The sequence below is a fragment of the Vidua chalybeata genome, chromosome 4 (assembly GCF_026979565.1).
Source record: "Vidua chalybeata isolate OUT-0048 chromosome 4, bVidCha1 merged haplotype, whole genome shotgun sequence".
Lineage (NCBI taxonomy): Eukaryota > Metazoa > Chordata > Aves > Passeriformes > Viduidae > Vidua > Vidua chalybeata.
The window spans coordinates 118,406-141,759 of record NC_071533.1 but is presented as its reverse complement, the minus strand read 5'-3'; the positions used below and the strand labels follow the sequence as shown (position 1 = coordinate 141,759).

Sequence of the window (23,354 nt, the reverse complement as noted above, 5' to 3'; positions counted from 1 at the left end):
TGGTAGAAGCTAGAAAACACAAGGGAAATTATTTTTTTGGGGAAAGCAATCAATTTGGCTCCAAAATGGTAAACTACCAAAAAAGTACTTATTGCCTTGATATGGCAATGGCTTAATGTCACAGGGACTACTGTGGAAATATTTATTAACTGCATCACTGGTGTGACTGCAGTTGTACACATGGGTGTCAATTCCCAAAATCTAAAACCACACACAAGCTCTGTAATTGCAGTTGCATGAATAACCAAAACCACACTGACTGTAGTCACGAACAGCAGAAATTTTCACTGCCATTTAAACTGAGATTAGAAAGAGGCAAAACACACCCAACACACCAACTCAGGAAACAGTCAGTCTGAATTAGACTGAAATTTCAAAACTGTTGAAATCCATCTGGTATTCTTACACTTGATACAACCTTTGAAAAATTATTTCCACCAGTCCCTGACAAATCCCAGTCTTTTCCCTTTCACATTGGCTTCAAGCTCTTACCAGGTCTTCCACATAATGTGAAGCAATGTTAAGAGGAAATCTGTGTTAAGAGCTACAACTTGGCTCAGCATAACAATTACTTGTTCCAACACAGTTTGGCAGGAATACAGGCAAGTAGAACAGTTGAAAAAGGCACTTCCTTGAGAGTGAGCGTGATTGCTCCACTGATTGTACTGATTTGTTGACAGCCTTCAAGTATCTTCAAACTAACACCATTTATGGGTTTTCTTAACCTTTCCCAGTCCCCTCAAGTATTGCACTTGATTTTAGTGAAAGATGTAGACTTCCATGCAGTACCAAGGAAAACACATCAATGAATTTTTATAGAAACGCTAATGGGTACATGCAGGAAACAAATCCTAGAGAGAACCATTTGTCACTGAAAAAAGATGTTTTAAAATTGCACACATACTGGAAAGTTCAGCAGTCTACTGTCTGAAAAGGAGGGTAGTTTACAGAAGAAAAGACACAAACGCTAAACAAAACCAGGTTCCATTTGCCCAAATATTTCCTGTTCTGCAGTTTTAGAGTCAAGTCAAACAACACCAGCAGTTTAAGCTGCATTTGGCTCCTTCAGCTACCTAAAACCTTCTGGATTCAAGGATGCAAATATTACCAAGTAATAAAGACAACTATTCAAGCCTTCATGTAATATACTAGACAGTAATCAGCTGCAGTTTTTGTGCCATCAAAGCTAAAATACATATTTTATGTTAGTGAATTGGAATTATACCTAACACTAAAGTTCCCAAGTGTCTTTTTTCCAAGTTTTGTATGATTATGATCCAAAATAAGGTTTTATATTGAGTCCAGTTATATTCAACCACTCTTATTCTGCCATGAACAAGTTCCTGGTGCTGAAGGGAACACCCAAATGGATTTCTTACAGAGTGGATGTACTCCTCCTGCCACACAAGGTGTCTGATCACACAGAGCTCTTGTCTGTCTAATATGGTAAATCACTCATTCTTTCTTTGATAGTTACTTGTAGAAAATCTTTCAGTACTTTGTGAATTGGTGAAAGATCCCTGGCTGAAAGTCCTGGAGAATAAAATTAATAAGTGCAAAGATATCAACATGGCTTTATCACAGCAAAGGACACCACTAAAACAGGAAAAAAAACCTTACTTGGCTTCTTTACAACTCTGTCAACAGAGAGGCTAATTAGTACTCATTATAACAACTGCTTTACAGCATACATTCAAACAGCAGTACTCTGCCCTTGCTGATATTTATCAGGGTGGTCCAGTAACAGCAGCTAAGTGCTATTCACAAGATGTCAGCTTTTCTCTGTATTATGGGGACACACACTAACAGGAGACCATCACCTCTGAGTTAATGCTATGGACCAGACACAAGTTACAAAACCATGTCTGAGGAAGACTAAGGAAAAGAGAAGTGGACATGGTTTAAAGGAAAATTTCTCATATTAAGAAACAAATCTTTCCTCTTGGGAATTTGGGAATCCCAGCAATTCATAAGGTCTCTCTGCTGCATGGACTAAGTGATACTTGTTTTCTTGTACACAAACACTGACTGCCTTGCTTTCTGTTCAATCCTCAAGAGACATAGCCACATTTTCCAAAGTTCTTACAGCACTTGGCTAGAGAACATAAACACCTGGCTTGATCTCCCTCTCTGCCTTCCCCAGCTGAGACTTGTAATGCTGGGAGAGAGAGAGCACAGGCGCCAGTTTCTGTTCAGCAAGATGGGGACTTTTCTGGTAAAATACACTTCAGCCTTGTACAGCACCCTTTTGGTTTGCTTCTACTCTCTGTGACCATTAGTGGTCCACAGCTCACAGCCACTGTAGGCAAGAAAATAGAGTCTTAAAGTGAAGGAGCAAGCAGCTTTGTGCACTTAAAGGCACCAGAAGCTTACAGAAGGGGAACTGCTTGGTTCTACTACTCAGTTTACTTGCAAGTGCAAAAAAACTGCATGAAGGGTTGAGGGTTTTTAAATCAAGCAGGTAAGAGCAATGCTCATACACCACTGATGAGCAAATACTGTCACCCTTACCAGGCAGCTTCTCTGAATAATATTCAGCAGTTTGACACCAATATGCTTTGGTTTGAATGCTATGTGTGGAGTCAACATCTGAGTATCAATACTTTCAAACCTACATGGAAGAGACAACTAGAAATCTGCAACACAGGGCAAAACAAAGCAAATGGAATGGAGGAGAGATCTGCAGAGGTATTACCAAAGCAACACATCCAGCTTTCATCTTTCAGCAGTGTCCATCAGTAATAAATTTTTTAGAGGAAAACACCCAGATAACAACTAGGAACCAAAACACTGGGCTCTTGCCCCTGTCATCCTTAGAGTAAGCCTGCTCCTGAGCCAAGAGCAGACTCTTGGTAACATGTCTAGCCTTTCTCTTTGACTCTGTGGTAGAGAAGCAGAGCCCTCAGTGAGGACCTGCAGCCTATTCTGACCTCACTCTAGCAAAAACTTCATTATCCTGAGATTATTCCTATCACAACCTTGGCATCACTCAAGTAATATCTCAAAAAACTAATGAATGTGATCCTGAGGATTTACTGTCAATCTCTAAGTGTTTTGATGCACATGCAGCCTTTAGATTAAATAACTAATTATCATTAAATTAGACTATCAGACTGAGAAACACATGCAACATACTAAGGCCTACCCTTAGTCCTTCCTATTCCCAAGCAAAGCAAAATCACAAATCAGTAGATTTTTTGAGCTCTGTAAGCAAAACAATATGCTGATACCCTTCCTAACCAAAGTACTTGCTCAAATACTATTTATTAACTAAGTTCCCTCCCTAAAAATTAATAAAATTTCTTGTCCAATATTTTAACAACTTATCTCTGAAGGACTATTTTAGTTGTGTGAATCATTAACAAGTTAATGATTCACACAACTAAAATAGTCACAGCCAAAACTCAAATAGCTCAATCAAGTAAATAAAAATGCCAAGATACACCCACCCCATTCAGTTACTGGAATCATCTCAAGGTATAGTTACAGGCACCTGTCATTTAACACAATGGTGAAACACCATCATTTATTTGCACACACTTAACTGAAGCTGAGTCTGTTCAGACTAGTAAGCTGACTTCCCCTAACTCTAAAATATATTTCTACATGTCCCTTTCCTTCCTAGGAGTCATCTACTGAACTCAGCATTCATGGAGATTGTCTTCTCGTGTCAGCTAAATGCCACCCCTGATAATGAAGATGTCTCCTTTCAGAGAAGGCAGACAGTGCTTACTAGTCTCTGTAAATGAAAAACAATTTTTTCTCTAAGTCAAAAGAAGCAATCTTGGCCCAAATACTTCACTTTTATGGGCAACACTCAAGGATTAATCATGGCATGTTATTGACTCCAGTTCATTTTCATGGACTCTTCTTGTTACATTCTTTGGACTCTACATCAGGAAGGTGAAGAGTTCCGACTCAAGCCATTCAAGGAAGGCAGCTAGGTACAATCAGAGTGGTTGTATAGCCCACGTAGTATTGGATCGCACAGCAGTAGAAACACAACCAAGATCAGATGTGAGAAGAGTATTAAATTGCCCTGAAACCTGCCAGGACAGATGACAGAGTCTGGGCCAACTTTATGCCATTTTTATGACAGCTGTGGGAGGACAAACAATTCATGGTCCAGAGTAAAATAAGGAGAGGTTGGACAGATGCTACCCCGGCAAAAACTCTGGACAAAGAAACCTAGTGCATAAAAAACACTGCAACATTTTGGATCCTGCTCCAGTGAAAGTTTATATTAAAACAACTTTTCACTTCATTTCTTACCTGATTCTGAGTTCTAGTGCCAGATTTACTGTGTGATTTGCTCCTAGGACATATGCAGAGAGATCTTACCAGAATGAATGCATAAACATCCAAGTCTTTTTCCTTTCATTCGACACCAGTGACTTTCATGTCAGTAAGCATGAGAAATGTAGCACACAGGTTTATTCATCAAAGGGTCACAGAATAAATCAGCTGTGAAAGGACCTCTACAAGGCATTTAGTCCAATGCCAGCCCTCAGAAATAATACCAAGCTGAGAATGCTCAGGGCCTCTGCAGCCCAGGTCTGATCTCCAAGGACCGAGGCTTGGACTTGCCAGCCAATGTCTGCTTTCCTTCAGATGAAAAAAGTTGTGCCTTACACTCTCCCATGCCACAACTTCCAGAATTTTCTGTTCCAAATTTGGTTGTAATTAGCCACTAAGTTCAAATAAACTCAGCACAGAGTGACAGAAACTGATTGCTGGTAGGCTCTCACAAATTAAATTTCTACAGGAAACCAAGTAAAAAAAGTCGTTTTATGTCAAAAGGAAACAAAAACCAAATCATCCCTTTATTATCCCCAAGAGAAAAAAAAAAAAAAACTAAACACACCACCCCAAACACTCAGTATTATTAGAACTACTGGTATGGAAATGCATCCAAAAATTGCAAAGAATATTTCCACAAGGAGCCAGTTTCTTGTCTACTACAGATGCAAGATAGACAACCATCTGGCTCTGAAAAAGGCTATGCCTCTCCATAGGCTGCTGTGAACATGCTAAAGCATTAAGCAGTCAGTATTACTAATTATCATCTTAAATCTAAACAGGAAAACCATCAGGAAAAGCAAGAAACCTTTTCTGTTCCAAACATGAGCTAACCCATGAAAAAATGTTGATTACCCAGTAAAATCAGAGGCAGTTTTAAGCCAGAAGAAACCAACACTGAAAAAGTGGTATGAACTCCACAGAAAACAGCTTTTGAGCAGTACTGTGCTTTTTCATTATTTTATTAATAACTGCACAGCTAATGCTTTGAAAAAAATAAAAGCAGACCTTCAATTTACATAGATGATTCAAAATCCACAAGTGTGTAACACACTCTGGAGGTATGCCTTATGAGAAACCTAAGAGGTTAAAGCTATGTCTGAGTGGCTCAACACACCATCCTGAATCTGAAGTTATTGTCCTCTTAATTATTTCCAAAAGAACGCAATGATTATGATTATCCTGTTGGATTGAGACTCCAGGATGAGCATTAACTCTACTGTTCAAATTATTTATCATTCACCAACTTCAAAACTCTCTGGAAGGAGGACAAGCATATTTGGTTTTTCATCTGCAAAGCTGTAATTCTTTTCTTTCTCCCATTTTTTACCCATCTCTAGCCAACACAACAATATTTAACACGCTATGAAATGGGACAAAAAATAACATTCCTTAAGAGAAAGATCTTCTGGTGAGCTTCTAAAGCTGAATTCAAAATATTCCTACACATTCTCCAAAGAAACTCATGGCATTCAGTGAATTCCCAGTTCCTGCATTTTTCCTACCTCAAGGGTAATTAAAAACTCCTTTAACGGACTTGGAATTAAGTTCTTACCTTGGGGTGCTGTGATCTTAAATGTGTTTAAACAAAGACAGAACACTGGAAAAGAGTACAGCACTCTGTTTTCAGCTATACTATCAGCATTTTTTGTTCTTTGAAGAGCAGGTGTCCTCCTTTGGATACTTTTCCCCTGTGTCAGCATATATGGCAGTCAAGACAGCCACAACACACAGAGTATCCCCACACAATTTCAGAAGGCTTTAAGCACTCACCCAAGCAGAGTACCACCACACCTCATCAGAAAGCTTCAGGCATCTGCCCATACAGAGAACCACCAGGCCACCTCAGAAGGCTGCAAGCATCTGCTCCTCCTGTTCCTCAGCCCAACCTTTTACAGCCTCCTGTTCATGCACTGCACCTGGGTGCCCTCTGCTCCCTTTGGTGATTGGTCAGTGCACACCTGGGCACTCCCTGCCTCGTTACCTTCAATGCTGCTCACCTGCTTGGCACAGCTGTAGCCCATTGGGGATGAGGCTCCAGCCCCACTCCCAATTACCACAGACTGGGCACCTATATTCCTCTAAGTTGGAGATTGAGCATCTCAGGACTGCTTGGCAAGCCTGACTTACCAGTTTGTGTGAAAAGACTTTTTAAACATCTACCTTAATTTAAAAAAAAATCACCTTTCTGCACATGATGCTACAATCCTTGTGACATGCTGATAGGATTTTAGGCTACTTTCAAAGTGAAAATTGTCCAGCTGGATTCTGTTCAGCTGCCATTCAGCTGTCTGAGTGAGTTTCTATCAGGATACCAGGAGTAGTTTTGCATGTTAGGTGGCTTTGAAGTTTGAAAATACACACACTGGGTTTTTTTTAATATTAACTTCAAAAGATGGGTGCAAAACATCATTTGTTCTGTAGTCATACTGCAATTAGTCTTCTATTAATTTCTGTTAAGCACTTTAAAAAAGTGGTGCTGCACTTAGTGAAGCAGATTTTGATGCAAGCAGCACAGAGGGAGAAAATTTGGGTAGAACAGTATGCAGACTCAGGAAAGACCTGCCAAACTGACTCTGATAATGCAATTCTTCAATACAGTACTTCTGAACCCAATTCTATTTGGCCCTTATCTGAAGGCAGATAGGCATTTTCTTAAATAGCTGCAATTCCTCCTAATGCTCTCATTGCAGCAGCTTCTTACTGGTAACAACCAACGAGGTGCAGAATGTTACTTCATGTGACAGCTCTTCAGCTGAAACAACACAGTTCAACTTGTACAATCTGAATAAAATATTGAGGCTAATCTGGACATCCAAAACAGAAACAGGGGATAACACAAGCCATTTCAGGGAAGCAATCACATGAGAAGTCAACTCTGGCACAGCTACAGGAACTAAAAACAGTGGCAAGAAGAAAACAGAGCTTTGCTCACATTCACAATGGCACTCACATCAAAATAGTACTCCTAGTAGCTAGAAAATGATAGATTTAACAGTACGCTCTGGAGAGATTATTAATTGCATTTAGAAACCAAACAGTAGTAGTTATTGTTGCTCAAAGACTCAGCAAACCTTGGGCTGTTTATTTAAGGTACTCAGAAGTATAATACACATGAGTATGAAGAGCAGCAGGTGACTGTAAATGAGATTAAAAAAAAAATCAGAACCATCTTCTTACCTTGCCATATTTCACCAAGAGCTGGATGTTGAGGCCTCCACACACTCATCTTCCCCCTGCCTCTGCTGACCTGAATTCCTGACACACAACAGTGGTGCTTGCAAACTAGCACCCAAATTGCTGCACAACTCTTTTTATCAGCTCAGAGTCCATTTATGTAATTTTCAAAATTTTGGCAAATAACCTGCACCGGCTCTACAATATGATCTGAAAGCCACAATATTCTCTTTTTGTTAAAAGACTTGCTATGGATACAGTGAGTAGGGAAAATAGAAAGAGAACTTTGGTATGCTCAATGTTCCATAAGAGCAAGTTTTCATCATTAAGACATCCTCCTACAAGTAAGTGTATCACTTTGTAATTATCTTCCTTGAGATAATACTTTATTTTTTTTTTTTTTTTGCTAAGTGGGGTGTTCTCCTCCAAGTGTTCAGTTGACTCTGCCTTAGTCTGCTTAGAAATACTCACTGGCACTACCTCAAAAAGCACCAGATGCACCAATGACATCAGCAGGGTGTTACCTGTGAGCTCTGCTTTTCTTTGTCCATGGCTACAGTTTCCTGGTAGCAAATGGGTTTGTTTACAGGTGGACCAGAAATTACTGAGAACCTCCCACGTGTCAATGAGCTCACCAAGTCACCAGGAGCACACCCAGCTCTGTTGGACAGGCTGTGACAAAGTCACAGAGAAAAGGATTTCAAGCACTAAGTTCCACTGTCATTGCATCGATCCAGTCATTTCAATATACCATTCAGTAATTGATGATGTTCAAAAACATCTCATGCCGTTAAGCTTTCGACATTCCTTCAGCCCCCAGAATTACAAAATCGCTAAAGACAGTTTCACAAAGAGAAACAGATTTTCCTTTTCAATAAAAGCTCAAAAAGGTGTCTAATGTTGAGATTTTCTTAACAGAAAGAAATATTTTTATAATTAGAAAATAAAAACATAGAATTGCCATTAATGCAGTAATAGAGGACTCTACAGAAAATTAACCAGGAACAGAGTAATAAAAACTAATATTTCAATTATGTACTTCAGAAAACTATTCAGTAATTACCAATAAAACCAACAGGTGTCCTATAGGGAGCTGATTTACCCATTAAATTGAGTCAGAGAAAAAGGAATTCAGTACCTCAAAACCCTTCTCCAAGGTAGTCATAGTGATGGAAAGCCCAAGCCATAACTTTATGGTGCATAGTTGAGGAACACTGCAATTACAGCTGTATTTGCTCTGTATCAGGCTCATTACAAGCATAAGGATGAAAATTGCTTTTCACTTGGTACTAATTCCATTTTGTTGACATCTTATTAGCCATGTGGGTCTTAAATGCTGACAAGACCACTAAAAAGGGGGGAATTAATGAATTAGGTAATTTAGAATATTTTGAGTAAATAAATCTTTAGAGTAATTACCCTCTGCAATACCATTTTAAGACAGTTAATGTGGCACATTTTTACTGAAGAAGCATTTTTAGTAATGTAAACATATTAAGATTTTTTTCCATCAAGGAAACACAGTCAGTAAAAGGTTAACCAGACAATACTGTTAAGGCAAAAACATTGGACAGATTATTACTACATTAGCTTAATCAAATACTTGCTAGAATAGCTTTACACTGTCACAAAAATCTCTGAATATGACTTATTTCTACAGAAGGTCAGCCTAAAAAAAACTAAGGAGGGGAGATAAAGATTTTTTTTGAGAGTAAATTACTCTAAGTTGTACTTAGCAGTGCAGTGAAAAGGGATTCTCATTTCAATGAGAAATCAAAGCAATAGCGTTTTTATCTTTCAGTGAAATAGCCTTCTTTATGTGCAGTAGAATTCCACAAACAATGCCTTATTAACTCTATTTACAGTTAAATACCTATGAAATCATAGCTTCACTGAAATTACTACAGGACCTAAGACTACTGTTTTTATTGGTGATCAGAGTAGGTAATTACAGAGCCAACACTATTTACAAGTCATCTGAATGCAAAATACACAGCAAGAAATGAAACACTTGAAGTACCTGTGAGGAATAAATTCATCATGTAAAACAGCAATACTACCTGACTATTTCTGCCACTGACTCACACCTGCTGACCTCAAACAAGTTTTGTGTCTGTTTTTAAGTAAGGGTTTTGTGGGACTCACACGCATTACTGTTTCTACAGTTTCACAAAGATTCTGGTTTCTGCTGATGCTTTCCATAGCCAGGTTCCAGCTTAGGTACATCCAGCAGCAGAGCACACAAATCTTCCTGCCTTAGCTGTACTCTGGAACACCAAACCACTCACTTCTGCTTTGATTTTTATTTGACAGATTCCTTTACTGTGTCAAATTCCATCAGCCACTGTGAGTCATCCCCAAAGTTCACGTCACTGCTTTGATAAAGTTATACAGGTGAAGGTTTCCTGAGGCCAGGTGGCATCCAGCCTCTGAAAAGGACTCGATGAGCTATTAGGAATTACTTACATGGAATGAGCTGCTGTGCTCAGATCACATTCAGCACATCGGCATTTGTCAAATCTTTGATTATTAATAGGGCCAGAATTTCATTCCAAATATAACTAGGGAATTTGTGCTTTGGGCTTTGGCAGAACAAGATTTCACATACTGAATTGAAACGAAAAGGCTCACATGATGTTAAGCAGCACAAACCTGAATAAGAAAGAAGCCTGAAAATAAGCTTTACTCATGTGCAAGTTCCCCTGGGGGTTTCCTGAGAAAGTGATTAATATTTACCTACTCATATGGAAAAAACAGTGTTAGAAACCACTTTTCCCTTGCTCAAGTCAAAAAATGTGAACTGAAATCAAAGCATATTAGTGACAGTAAAATATTAATGCTCTGGATTTCTTATGCAAACTTTTTCAACACTGCATTATTAAAGATGCCTAATTGTAGTGGAGATTGCCAGAGGACAAGCTAATTTTACTACAGACTTTATATTTTTAACTATAAGATTCTTTCTTGTGAAATCTACCAGGACCCTAGTAGAAGTTCATCATGTCCTCCAACATTCACTTGTTAGTATTGAGTCAAAATTATTCACAGGAGCCAGTAACTTACCAAAATATTATGCAATCTATCCATTTTTTGTACAATTTTCATTTGTGTTAGAAAGAACAATTTATTTTAAATGGTTCTTGCGCAGACTGCATTCAGAGAGTGTTATATCCAGTCTCATTTACCATAGCAAGAAATGTCTCATAATTAGTATTGCCAATATGTAGGCACACAACTTTGATTTAGGCAGGGGTGGGTAGCATTAAACTACTCCAAGCTGCTGAAGCAGATGCTGGAAGCCAAAGATCCCCAGAGCAGCAGTATAATTTAAACATGTCACATTCTTCCTACAAGATCTAAAGGGACTGGCAGATCACACAGAAGCTCCTTTACCCAGTCTGTGCTATCTGGGGACCCTCAGCTTCTTTCAGTGGCACAGCAACATAGAGAGCACCGAAAAAGCAATATCATATTTATATCAGGAAAGGACTGTATTACTCAAGAATGGGGTCACTGAGCTGCAATTAAGACAGATTTCAATTCAGAAGAATTCTACTCTCAGATATGAGTTTTTCATGAAAGGCCCAAAGTATCCAGCCTTCATCCCCAGCCTGGAGCCCCCTCTTCATTGTAAATGAGCATATCCGTCCTTTTAAAGGAGGACACCTCTCCTGGAGCAAAAAAGACTTTCTTCTATTTGGTACAAACTAAGTCTTCTGAGGCACTTGCACAAAGTTACAGACACCTCAGTAACTGTGTCTCCTTACTACAGCCTGGGCACAGTAAAGTTGGTCAACTCCTCAACAAACCACAGCTTCAGACATCTGTGCCTGGGAAGAACAGCACAGAGGAAATGTATTCAGGGAAATAATGGCACAAACAGCCCTGCAAATCCAGGGAAATGAAGAAGGTACCATATTGTAATGATTCTTGTTCATTGCAGATCACTCAATTTTTACTGGCATTTTACCATTCTCTGATCTGCAGAATAACTAGAAACAGTTGTAGATGAATGTTCAATTTCAGCAGAAATACTAACTTGTTCAACAGAATCTGACTTGTTTCATTACACAGATTAATAATGGCTCTTTTCTACAGTGTGCTATGCAGGATTTCTATTAAGCAGCTCCCTGCTTATTTCACATTGCTCCAAGGAAAAGAATAAATTGACTCAGCTCTTCTTAACCCAGTGGATTCATGACCCACATCTTAGTCTACTGCTGGTTGCTTTTCTCTTTCCAGTGTTACAGTCATAGCTGTGGTGCATTTAGTTAGAAAACAGAAGACTTAGGTCTCCCTAATTAGAAAATTCAGTCATTTGAACAGAAATATCTTTGCTTGCTGAAAATGGGAACAGGCACGTCATCTGTTGTAATGTCAGCCTCTGTGTTCCTTATTCCTACAGCAGATTTGCTTTCCCTCATGGCACTTGTACAACCCAAAAGCTGCCCCTAAGTACTAAATTATACACTATGGCTCTTGTCATTCAAGGCATGTAACACACTGAGCACCGCAATAGTTATCTCTATTAAATAACATGAAAGTACAACAGGCAAACCCAAGTCAAGTAGAAATTATGGTGCCCAAGATAAAGCTGTTGGTTGTACCCCTGTTATTCACTGCATTATTCCTTCCTAAGAGGAACTCCATGAGAAAAACCCTGCTATCTATTACACTTACAATTAGTTCCTAAATATTCACATTACTAATAGCAATCAAGTTAAAGAGAAAGCATACATATTTGTGTAATTAAACCCCAGCACATCTGTGAACCTAAGGTAAAGATACATAGACTTCATAAAAACCAGCAGTTCTAAGAGAAAAGGATCAGTACAAAACTGAAAAAAAAAATCTGGCCTTTTTTTAAATGATAAAATTAGGGAAAGAATCAAGCAAAGAACGTACAAATAATACTGTCCTTGAAGTAAATTGAAAATTTGCCAATTATTCCTAAAAGAAACAAAACATTTTAGACCCTGAGTTCAAAACACAACTAAGACCATGCCAAACTTTATTCCAACCTTCCTTTTATCCATGAAAAAGCTTTATTATTTAGGCATTCTAGAATTTTTGGCTTTGTTGAAGAAAAACACCCAACAGCAGTAAGCAATTATGCAGACTCATTTGTACTGTAGAAGTTAAATATTTACTATACTTTCAGATTAATAAAATAATTGCCCTGTGTAGAGCGACCCAATCCCTTTAGAAGTTTGCATTTCACATTTAACCTAATCCCATAATTTAATCCTGATAGTCTCATGCATTACACCAGGGCTGAAAGAGTGTGCCATTACCTGAAAGCAAGATTTTTATGCATGAGATAATTACAGTGCTACCAGCTAGCCCCACAGTGTAGACCGGAATAGATGAACCAGTTATTCTTTTTTATGCTTTTATTTTACGCAACTCTTTCCTATTCCTAGGTGAATAAAAGAGATAATACAGACTGCCACATTTACATGAATTTAGACCTTGGACACTTGCTGTCTCTCAGGAGAGCCCATTTGGAATTTGATTGAAAGGTGTCAATGTTGTTTTAGGATCTGTACCCATCCTTTCCCCCGAACACAGTGACCTGAGTGGGACAGCAAGGACACTCCCCATCACAGTTGGATGAGAACAAGGTTAGGAGTCTCTGCTTCCTTCTCCTTCCTGCCTGGCTCAGCCAAAGCAGCTCAGCTGAGCTGTGCAAAGATGACTGCTCCAGGGAAAAGGCAGCAAAGCCAGCACAGCTCAGAACAGGTAATAAAATAACAAGAACTCAAGAATAAATATTTGTCATGAAAGACAAGAAAATATTTCATTCTGTGCTTTAGTCGTGGGCAAAAGAGAATATAGGTCCTGTCAGACATCCATCAGCCAGAAGATAAGTAGAAGGAACTGATTTCAATTCTGTCACATAACTTATTTTCTTGGCAAACAGGTAAATTTTTTTGTATTTATTCAGTAGAGAACATATCCACTAAAGCAATCTTTTTTTCAAGTACTAACCTGAAAGGGATTATCTACTGGTTTATAAATAAGAAAGAAACACTGCCTGAACGCTTAACTTTTTCAGTTTTCTCTCCTTGAACTCGGGAGAATTAAACCAGGTAGAAATTCACTCTTCTTTGATGTTGCCAGAACAAGGTCTGCAACACAGCATCAGGTTCATGCTGCATGCACAGATATTATCATCCTGCTACCTAAAACTTCAGCTGAAAAATTGTGCTAAACTGGCAACATACTTGCATCCTTTTCAGGGAGGAGCTGCAATGAGTATTCAGCTTTAATGAATATCAGTGCAGAACAGAACTGTAAACATGAAGGGTTTCCTACTCCTCATGGTCTACTTCAGACTTAAATATCACTCATCACAAATCAGGATGATGTAATGCAGTTCTCCTAAAAACACATTACATGAAGAAAATGAGCTGATTTCCATTACTGACTTGCCAATCTCCATTTCTGTAGCAGACAAACCATAGAGGTCTGGGTTTGCTTTAATGTAACTGAATAATTCTAAATTGATTTACAGTGAGGCATAAATGGGTAAATACAACAGCCAGTATTCATTAAAGGTAGAGACTCAGAAAGACTAACAACTCTTATAAATGCATATTCTCTTTCTGAGAGGCACAATCAATCAGGAGACAGGTGTCACCAAAGACCACAGGTCGCCTATATCCCATCACACAGCCAGTACAAGGGAATCTGGCAGTGCAGACAAAGGTTTCACACTCACACCCTGGAGTTAAATACCCAGTCTGGGCCCCCAAATCTGGCACCTCCATAAAGGGAATAACCAACCCAGTAACCGCTGGATGAGCTGAGAACAAGCCTCTAACCTGGGGCTCAGCTGTGCTTCCTGCCCAACTCCAGCCTCGGAGCCTGCCATTTCCAGCAAGTTCCAAGCAGCCTAGAGATAAGTAAAACATGGCTGTAGGAGCTACTCAAGTGTTTGAAAAACTGAAAGAACATAGAATTTAAAGGATCTCGACTGTGTACTCATATCTCTGGGATTACACCTATGTACAGTACATATAGAAATGCCCCTTGACAGAGAAGTATCACTAACACCAGGAACAGTAGCTGAACACAGCAACATTTTTATCTTTCACTTTGTATTAACTTTGGAACTCCGCAACAAAGAAACAAAAACAAGGCTCTCCTTCCAAGCACTTACCTGACAAGGATGAAGTTGGCACCTACCAGAGACACCTTACAGTAACACTGGGGGCTCACTGCTGTTATCGACACACAAAATCACAGCATGAATAAGGCCAGGAAATACAGGACACACTTTCAGTAAAGCACAGGGGTCAAACCTCAGCTGCTCTGAATCTTATGAGATAAAGTCACTACTTTCTGGGCTTTTATTGAAAACTGCAGGCCAGCAGAGGCTGCAAAAGGTGCCTTGAACAGGCAAAAGCAGGATTCTCCTGAAAAGCCAAGTGAGCTCTTTGCAATCAGGCACTCTGAAATGAGAAAATATGTATTATTATCTTTCACACAGATTCATATTTGCACTGAAACAAACCAAATATTTCTAACAAAGAACAGAGCATTTTTGTTTGTCTCACTTTTATTAGCACTAATTAAGCCCGTTTGTTAAAAAAAGCTGCAACAGACAAAGGCATATGGAAAAACTGAAGGATTCTCATCTATCATAGGAGCCAAATATCCTGGCAATATTCACTGAGCTTTATACAAAAAGCTTGAGCTAATCATAACAAAACACAAGTCATGTCAAATATTTGCAGCTTCCCTAAGCCCCTAAGGGAACATAGTTCTATAAAATCAATGTATTAAAAGTATTAACACTGAACTTTTTCTGGTTGATGCCATAAGAACCATTTACACAGGCACTTATGGTGTTAACATCTGAAAGTTTCCTTTTTGAAGCCATTAATACCATTTAATACAAGATCATTATTTGTTGTGCGTATGGAATTTCCTTACACACCATTTGATGCTTGTTCTCGACTCACACTTTCTACTTGCGAGCAACTCTCCTAATCTCTCCTTCTAACATGACTTCTTACTATTCAGGTGAATAAATGTCAGCAAATAAAATGCTTACCCCCACTACTTACAATTTGCTTTTGTAGAATGGAAACAATTCTGGAGATGGCCTTTCTGGCACCTCTTTGGCTGATGCTGCTACTTGAACCCCGGGAGGGTTAAGGACTAGCACAGACCTTCCCCTGGGAGGCTGCCAGCAACTACAAGTGTTTATTTCCAGGCAAAGATTGCTCTGCTAAGTCAGTTCCAGGGAGAAAGAACCAGTAATTCACCTGTTTGGGCCCCCTTTCAAAACAAACAAATAATTCGATCAAAACAGACACACACACTTGTCTCCATCTAATTCTAACCACCAGAAGGAATAGCAAAGAAAACAAAATGCCAAAGTGATAAAACTAACATTATACTGCTGTGTAAGAGCCATCTGTGCTACAGAAATAATACACATTTACCAGTGGGGCAAGCAAATCTTGTACCTTCTAATGTCCCATATTTGCAGTTTGAATAACAAATAATAAAAGGTGAGGCAGTTTTCCATTTTGTATCTGTAAAATTTTAAGTAGATGTCTTCAATAAAGCAGCGCCCAGAGCTCAAATAACAACCTGAAACAGCACTATTTTACCAAAATGCTTCTATAAAGCCATGGGGCTGCTGCTTTTTTAATCAAATTTCATTCCCCAGCAATAATTTTAATAGCTACTTTAAACCCACGCCACTCCCTCAAAGCAATGTTGAGGTCTGATAAACCCAAAATCATGGACTTGCGTTCTTCTATGAGAGAAAAAAGTTTTAGTAATAGCTATTTCTTTTATTAGCATCCTGCTGGTTAGTTTATTAAGTATACAAGATAAGGGAAGCAATTATCCCTCACACATCAGTTCGACAAGCAGGGTTAACCCTCACCCGCCTGAAAGTGCTCAGCAGGGTCTTTTCTCCAGCCTCAGGGACTGACAGATACACGTACAGTGTATGTAGATATACACGCCTATGCAAAATTATATATAAATATATATATATATAAACCCACAAGCAGAAGGAAAGAACCTCGTACCTCACCCAGTGCCACAGCCAAAAGCAAAACAGCCGCAAGGGGAGGCGGCACGGACCGTCCGTAAACAGCCCCTCGGAGCGCTACTCTACTTAAAAAGCCAAAACTTTACTTTCCTGAGACAGGGAAGGAAGCTTTTCGCAGCCACACCGCGTTCAGAGCCAGAAAAGAGCCACCAAGCCGCCCGGGAGAACGCCAGCGCCTCTCGGCAGCCCTGAGGAGCGGGCACCAACCTGCCGGGAGAACGCCGCGCCCTCACAGCCCTGAGGAAAGGGGCTCAGAAGCCTCTCAAAATGCGGGAACGCCGTCCCGTCACAGCTGCCCGCACGCAGAAATCCTCAAAAGAGTGGGAAGAAGCTCCAGCATGCGCCTTCCCAGCCTTTTGAGGACTTGTGCGGGCGAGCAGCTGTGAGGGGCAGGGTCTCGCCGCCCTCAGAAGTCTGAAAAAGGGCGGGAAGTCGTGAGGGGGCGGCGTTCCCGCCCTCAGCCTCGCCTCGGGGACGGCGGACAGGTGGGGACGGACGGGCGAAGCCCAGCTGCCTTTGGCAAGTTCTTTTTTAGCCCTCGTTTTTTGTGCGTTTTCTTTCTGTGTGTTTGTTTTTGGTGGTGTTTTTTTGTTTTTTTTTTTTGTTTGGTTGGTTTTTTCGGTTTTTTGTGGTTTGGTTTTGTTTGTTTGTTTTGTTTGGTTGGTTGGTTTTTGTTTGGTTTGGTTTTGTTTTTGTTTTTGTTTTTTTGGCCCCAAAAGCCCCCTCAGTGCCCTGTGAGGGGAGCCGGCTCCTGACAGGGCTGCCAAAGTGAACCAGCCCTTCCATGGGGTGCCTCCCTCAGCCCCCAAACCAGAATAAAACACCCTCAGAAAGCCCCATTTAACACAGAAAGCAGAACAGACTTTCCAGTGTTCCTAGATTATTTATGGAGAATCTTTTCCTATGTTCCTCAAACGCTGGAAGTGTTCCTCAAATGGTAGAAGGCAGATCAGCAGAAAAAGTGGTTTAGAACCAAGCTGGCATCACTGGAATCTCAGTCTAAATAAGTTCTGAGAAAATATGAAGAGAGTGATAACAATGACTTGCATTGCTTATGCAAAGTCCACTAGAAAAATTGTAAATGCATTTCTTTGTTACAGATAATTGCTGAAATGGAACTGAGAAATATCACGGCAGCATTGGCATGAAACTTGCAAAAGAAAAGGATTGATTTATACAATGTGTGCAGGTGTTTATTCTGAGGAGTTTTTTTATAAAGCAAGTTATATTTGTAAAATATGAATGTTATTTTAAAAATCTGAAGAAACAGGGAAAAGCAGAAACTGACAATCTGCTTTAAATCTAACATAGCATCTCCAACACCAAATGCTATCTCATGCAATGGTTGCTTTCCAAAGTAATTTAACAAATACATTTTTGAATGTGCCATCTATTATCTATCTCCTGCATGTTTAATGACTGCTATATAGTTAGAAGTCTGGAGGATTCCATGAAGTTTCTTATATGTGGCTTACAAATCTTCGTAAACTCTTAAAGAAGTTTACTGTGGTCTATGAGTGAGTGTGGAGAAAAAAGGTTTGGGTTGATTTGTTTTTTTTTTAAATTTGCTTGCATGTTGCTAACTTAACATTCTAAATAACTCCAGTATGTTTTCACAGGTTCTTGCTGGATTTGAACAGTTTCCAGAGAAGAAATTGTCTGATCTAGAGTATGATTTTCATCTAATTGTAGAGGAAAGATCTTAGGAAATTTGTAATACTCTCTCAGGTTCTGAAAAACCTTTAGAACAACTTTATACTGATGACTGGGTTTAATACTCTGCTCTTCATTCATGAAAACAAAAACTTGGGTCAAAATTAATGTATTACAAAGTAGGTCTACCTCTGCTTATCAGTTCTGCCAAAAACCTTGTTATGTACTAACAGATATGTAATGTCCTTTTGAAATCCTGTCCATGAATTCCATGTTGGAGTCCCCAAGTTCAGGAAAGGCTTTTTGGGAAGTCTTAGTGAGATAATTTTGTGTGAAGGCTTAGCCTGTGCAGATGAACAGTGGCATTGCAGGTAAGCCTGCTGAATACATTTCCTGAGCACAGGAACCACAACAGTCAGTCATGTCGCAGATTTTTCACTTGACACATTTGCATTTGTTCCTTCAATGAAAAATGCTGTGTTCAGTCTGTGCGAGCTAGCAGCAACTGGAGTAGGATTTGTGGCATTCTGGTTTTGCTCCTGGCGTGTTTCACTGACCCGTGGTTATCCTGGTTATTCCTGTACAGAAGGAGCTTTACAGCTTGGGCAACACTTTGTGACTTCCCTTCTCATAAATGTGGTGGAAGGGCAGGAGAGTGGACATGCGAAGTGAAGGGGGTGGTGCCAAAAGGAGGAGGAGAAGACAAAGCAGGAGTGTAACAAATAGCACGCTGGCTTCAGCTGCGGAAGGCGGCGAAGTCTGCTGGAGCAGGGCAGGGCACACATGGGTGAAAGGCTTTCTCTGCAGCCAGAGCGCCGAGGCCATCATCACACAGACAATGTCTAAGGACTGATTAATTTGATTGTGTAATTGCCAAACTGTTGGATTGATTAATCAGCCAGAAAGAGGCAGCTTGTGGAATATTGGGCCATCCTCTGAAGGAGAAAAACGAAACTGGGATAAAACTGGCAGCGCAAGGGTGATTCTCCATTCATTAAAGGGTGTGTAATGTAAAAGGTTTAAAAATGGCTTGTTCCTGAGTTAGTGGAGTTTCTCTGAGGCAGTATTCTCACACATGTTCTCTGCTGCTTTTTGTTATAAATGCAATTATTCTTTAACACAGCATTCAGTTGGACTGCAGGTTTTAGTGTTGCTTAGGTAATCTGAGCTTTGAGAATTTATTTCTGGACTAGAGTAGATCTGCTGGCGTTGACATCCTTGAAAAGGTTGGCTACTTGAAATTCAGTTTTGCCTGGGTGATCCTGCCATTTTCCAGAGATAAGGAAAGTGTGACATTAACAATTTTAACATTTTGTTACAGAGTATTTATTATGAAATGACATCTCAAGTATTCTATATTTCAACAAATTATTGCTGGGGATGCATTTTGCTTTTGAATTCATGGGATGATGTTTAATTTAATATTCATTCAGAAGTACTCGGTGCCATTTACCATGACAACCAAAAATCATGAATAATATATTTATATCATCCATTAATAACCATCCAGCCAGTTCAAAGTTTCATGCTAATACATTCTGGAAATCTGAAAATTATTTATACAAAACCCCGAATGAATATAAAATTGAAATGCTTAAGAATTTAAATGATGCAATGAAATGCCATTGCATGTTATTTTCTTCTAATACTTACTCATCAATCCTAATTTCGGTACCAGCATTTAGAAACAACATCAGCTCTTATATCTTCTCAAAATACTGGAATTTTGAGCAAAGACTATATTCTTATTCCTTTGATTGCATTATTTCCAGACATGAATTGGAAATCTTTATTTAAACAAAAGTGGTCTTTTTAAAGACGGATTGCAATGCTCATCAAATAAGGAGGGTGAGGTCAGAGGTGTCAATCCTTGTTCTTTAAAAAAAACCAATGAATCCAGCCATGAGAACTGGTCTCAATCTGTAATCACAGCTACCTAAATATCCTGATTAAACTCTGTAGTGATGGCAAATCCACACACAGCTGGTACTAATAAGTAAGGTTTGCTGACCAGGCTGCCTGAGAAGTTCATATGTACATAAATACCTTTATCATTATCACAGTTAATTACCTAACAATAGCCATTGAAGATTAGTTTTTGCAAAAAATAGCTTAGACTGTAAAATACTGAATAAATCGGCGGTCATGCAAACTGCATCCCAGTTAAAAACCAGCACAGTGGTGCAGAAAAGCAAAGCTGTTGAGTGTGTGCATCAGGTGTGCAGTGAAATCTTCAGGCAGGTCAGTTGCTTTGAAAAGGAAAAATATTTGTGATTTGAGGGAAGAGCCAATTTTAACAGCAATAGAGAGGGTATAGGACCCTAAGGAAAAATACCTTGAAGTGTCAGGAAATCTTTGGTTTGCTTATTTCTTTTTGCTTCACTGATATTAAGGATTTTTTGTTAGCCCAGTCATTTTGACCAAGGCCAAATGACTGTGCTTAGGTAGTTCTTTTTTGGTACTATAAAACCTGAGAAATACAAAACTCAGGAATATATTTTTATCAGAAGTTCCACTTTCTCTGTGTATCCCTTTAAATCAGCAATTAAGGGGAGTGAGACAGTTTTAAAATCTCTTCATAGTGTGGACTGGAAGGCAGCTCAGGAAGCTGAAGAATGTTACCTCACTAGGTCACCCTCACTGCTGACACATCAACCTGGAAATCAAGGTTTTGAGGCAAAACAAGGAAAAATGAAAATAAAAGCCCAGGTGAAGATAAATTGTACAGTAGTCAGGGCTGAAATATTTTTGCTAGAAAAGTTTGAAAATTATTTTATTTAAATAATCAGGTTTAAACTCTAGAGAGAATGTTTTCTTGAGCGTGAAATTATTGAAACAATAATTTTGAATAACAACTTGTGAAGGATATCCATCTTATAGACAATAGATTTCTTTCTGTATTGTTTTCCTTCTCTTTTCATGAACAACAGTAAAATACATGTGTTATAGTAGTAAATTACCAGATTTGGCTGTTTTCAAGCCAAATTTAGTCTAACAAAAAATGCGGGGGAAAAAAGTAATAAGAAAGCAAAGCAGGTTTTTTAAATTATGTGGTTTTCATCAAATAATGTTTATTCTGATGTTGCATTATCTGGCCATACATTTTTGGGCTAAAACCATTAATTATTTCTCATATATCCTTAAATAAAACCAGCCCAAGTCTCTCAGTACAAACACTCCTGCTTTAAATTCTGAGAACCTGAGTGTTGTGTGCAGTTTTGCAGTAATACAGGTTTTTAGAATGTCTGATTTTATCCTTACATTATGTTATATGTATCAGACAAAATCTAGCATTTGATCAAGGTGCTGACTGCTATTTTTTTATAGCTTTTACTGAAATTTCTGTATGACATTATTTGACCTGGAATTTTCATTGATCAGTTTTGATTAGATTTTGGGTTTTTTTTAATTTGGTAAAAAGAATTTGATATTATTCTAATTCTGCTTTCATTTTGAAAGCAGAGCAATGAGTCGGGCAGTAGTCCAAGTTTACAGAGCTGTGCTGTTGCTGATTACAAAGGGGAGGTTTTCTCTTTCAGTGAAGGAGAGAGGGGAGCGCTGAAGCATTTGGGAAGAGGAAGCCCTTTGCTGACAGGCGGTGTTGGCCGGGCGCTGTAACGCAGCATCGGACTGTGCCGGAAAGGTAATCCGTGTGCCGGGCTCCATCTCACCAGAGCTCTGCAATGCCATCAGGAGCACAGCAATGAACATCCACCTTCCTGCCCCTTATCCCCTGCCACTGAGGCTTTCTGGGTGCAGGGCCTTAGCCTTTGATCAGTTTATTGATCTTTCAGTGTAGGATCTAACTTGCTGCAGGGGCACCATAAATACAGTATTGCACGAGTCATTTATTTTTATTGATTAGTTGCCACTGCTGAATTCTGGCTACTGAATTAATGGATGCTGAATAACTACTTTGATTAATGAAGCTAAAATGGGCTTTAGCATCCTGCGCTAACTACAGGCAATTTTTTTCTATTACAAAGCTAATAATTTCTTTTTTTATGATCCACAATTAATTTCATTATTTGACTTATCCTTGGCACCTCACTGGAAGCCACAGAGTAATGAAACAGGAGCTATTTATAAATGTTCATAATTTACAGTATCACACAAGAACATCCTTACTCTAAGTGCATACTTAAACACTAGAATTAGTAGATGAATTTGACCAAATGACTGCATTTCAGAAGGTAAAATTTTAGAAGATTAATTTGAGGTGCTGCCTCTTTTGCCACTGTTTTGGCACAGTCTAGATGTGTCTTCACAAGGTAGGTGAAAACAGTCATGAATATGTGTTCTGACACACAGTTCAGGTGTCATAGTGGTGTTGTCTTCCATATTTCCTTTTTTACAAAAAAAGTTCCATCTTTATTTATTTGGCATTTGATTTTTATTGAAACATATTTTGGAAGATATGCATTTTCCTTTCTTCCTTGGTAAGTATAAGGTGGGCCCATCTTTTCTTTTTCCTGAGCCTTCTCTACACAATAAAAACCCCTAGTGGAGGTGAACATTGCTCACCCTCCATAGGTGGTCTAGAGCCTAAGCATCAACATTGTGAGAGTCACTAGGAATGTGTGTAAGAAGCAACTCATCACAAGGGAGAATAAGACCGTTGTAAGGCAGAGAATTCCCAGATCTGTTTGGCAAACTACTTTGTTAGGGCTGCTTGGAAAATGTGACGCACCGTGGTGACTTCCCAGTGTTGAGGAATGCAATCAGTGCAGGAGACCAGCGGAGACACAGCAGGAGAGGAAGACTCCAGACTGTCAAGTACTCAGACTGTGAGGGTGTAAAAAGCCAGGGATTCCTTTGTTTGGGATTCCTCATTCCAGACACCAAACTGGAGCTGCTATTTCTCTTATTGCACCATGAATAAAGTATTTTAAGGGTTGTAATATCTGAGACTCTGCCGTGGGGATCCTGGGGTCCAGCCGATGAGGAGACCTGGTCTGGCTGTGAGTGTGGAGTGCCCAGGTGTGAAGGGGCCTCAGTCCCAGGTGCAAGAGTGACTCCAGGGTGTCCAGACAGGCCATGTTCCTTAACAACTGCAGTTAACAGCTCTCAAGGTTTTCATTAATTTTTATTTGACAAATAGCCCAGGTAAGGTATCTTTATCTGTGGCAGTATTTGTTCATGTCCT

At 39.3% G+C, this 23,354-nt stretch overlaps 2 long non-coding RNA genes across 3 annotated transcripts; one reads left to right on the top strand and one right to left on the bottom strand.

The window, feature by feature from the left end:
• Positions 1-14,817: 14,817 nt before the first annotated feature.
• Positions 14,818-16,959, bottom strand: LOC128787353 (uncharacterized). The gene is made up of 3 exons (XR_008430696.1): positions 16,533-16,959; positions 15,552-15,765; positions 14,818-14,933 (listed from the first exon to the last, which is right to left on the bottom strand). It is a non-coding gene; the product is annotated as an uncharacterized LOC128787353 (long non-coding RNA).
• Positions 16,960-16,970: 11 nt separating this feature from the next.
• Positions 16,971-23,109, top strand: LOC128787354 (uncharacterized). 2 transcript variants are annotated; one of them, XR_008430697.1, is made up of 5 exons: positions 16,971-17,040; positions 17,656-17,744; positions 18,175-18,224; positions 20,791-20,917; positions 21,748-23,109. It is a non-coding gene; the product is annotated as an uncharacterized LOC128787354 (long non-coding RNA). The 2 variants fall into 2 exon arrangements; XR_008430698.1 differs by lacking the exon at positions 20,791-20,917.
• Positions 23,110-23,354: the final 245 nt, after the last annotated feature.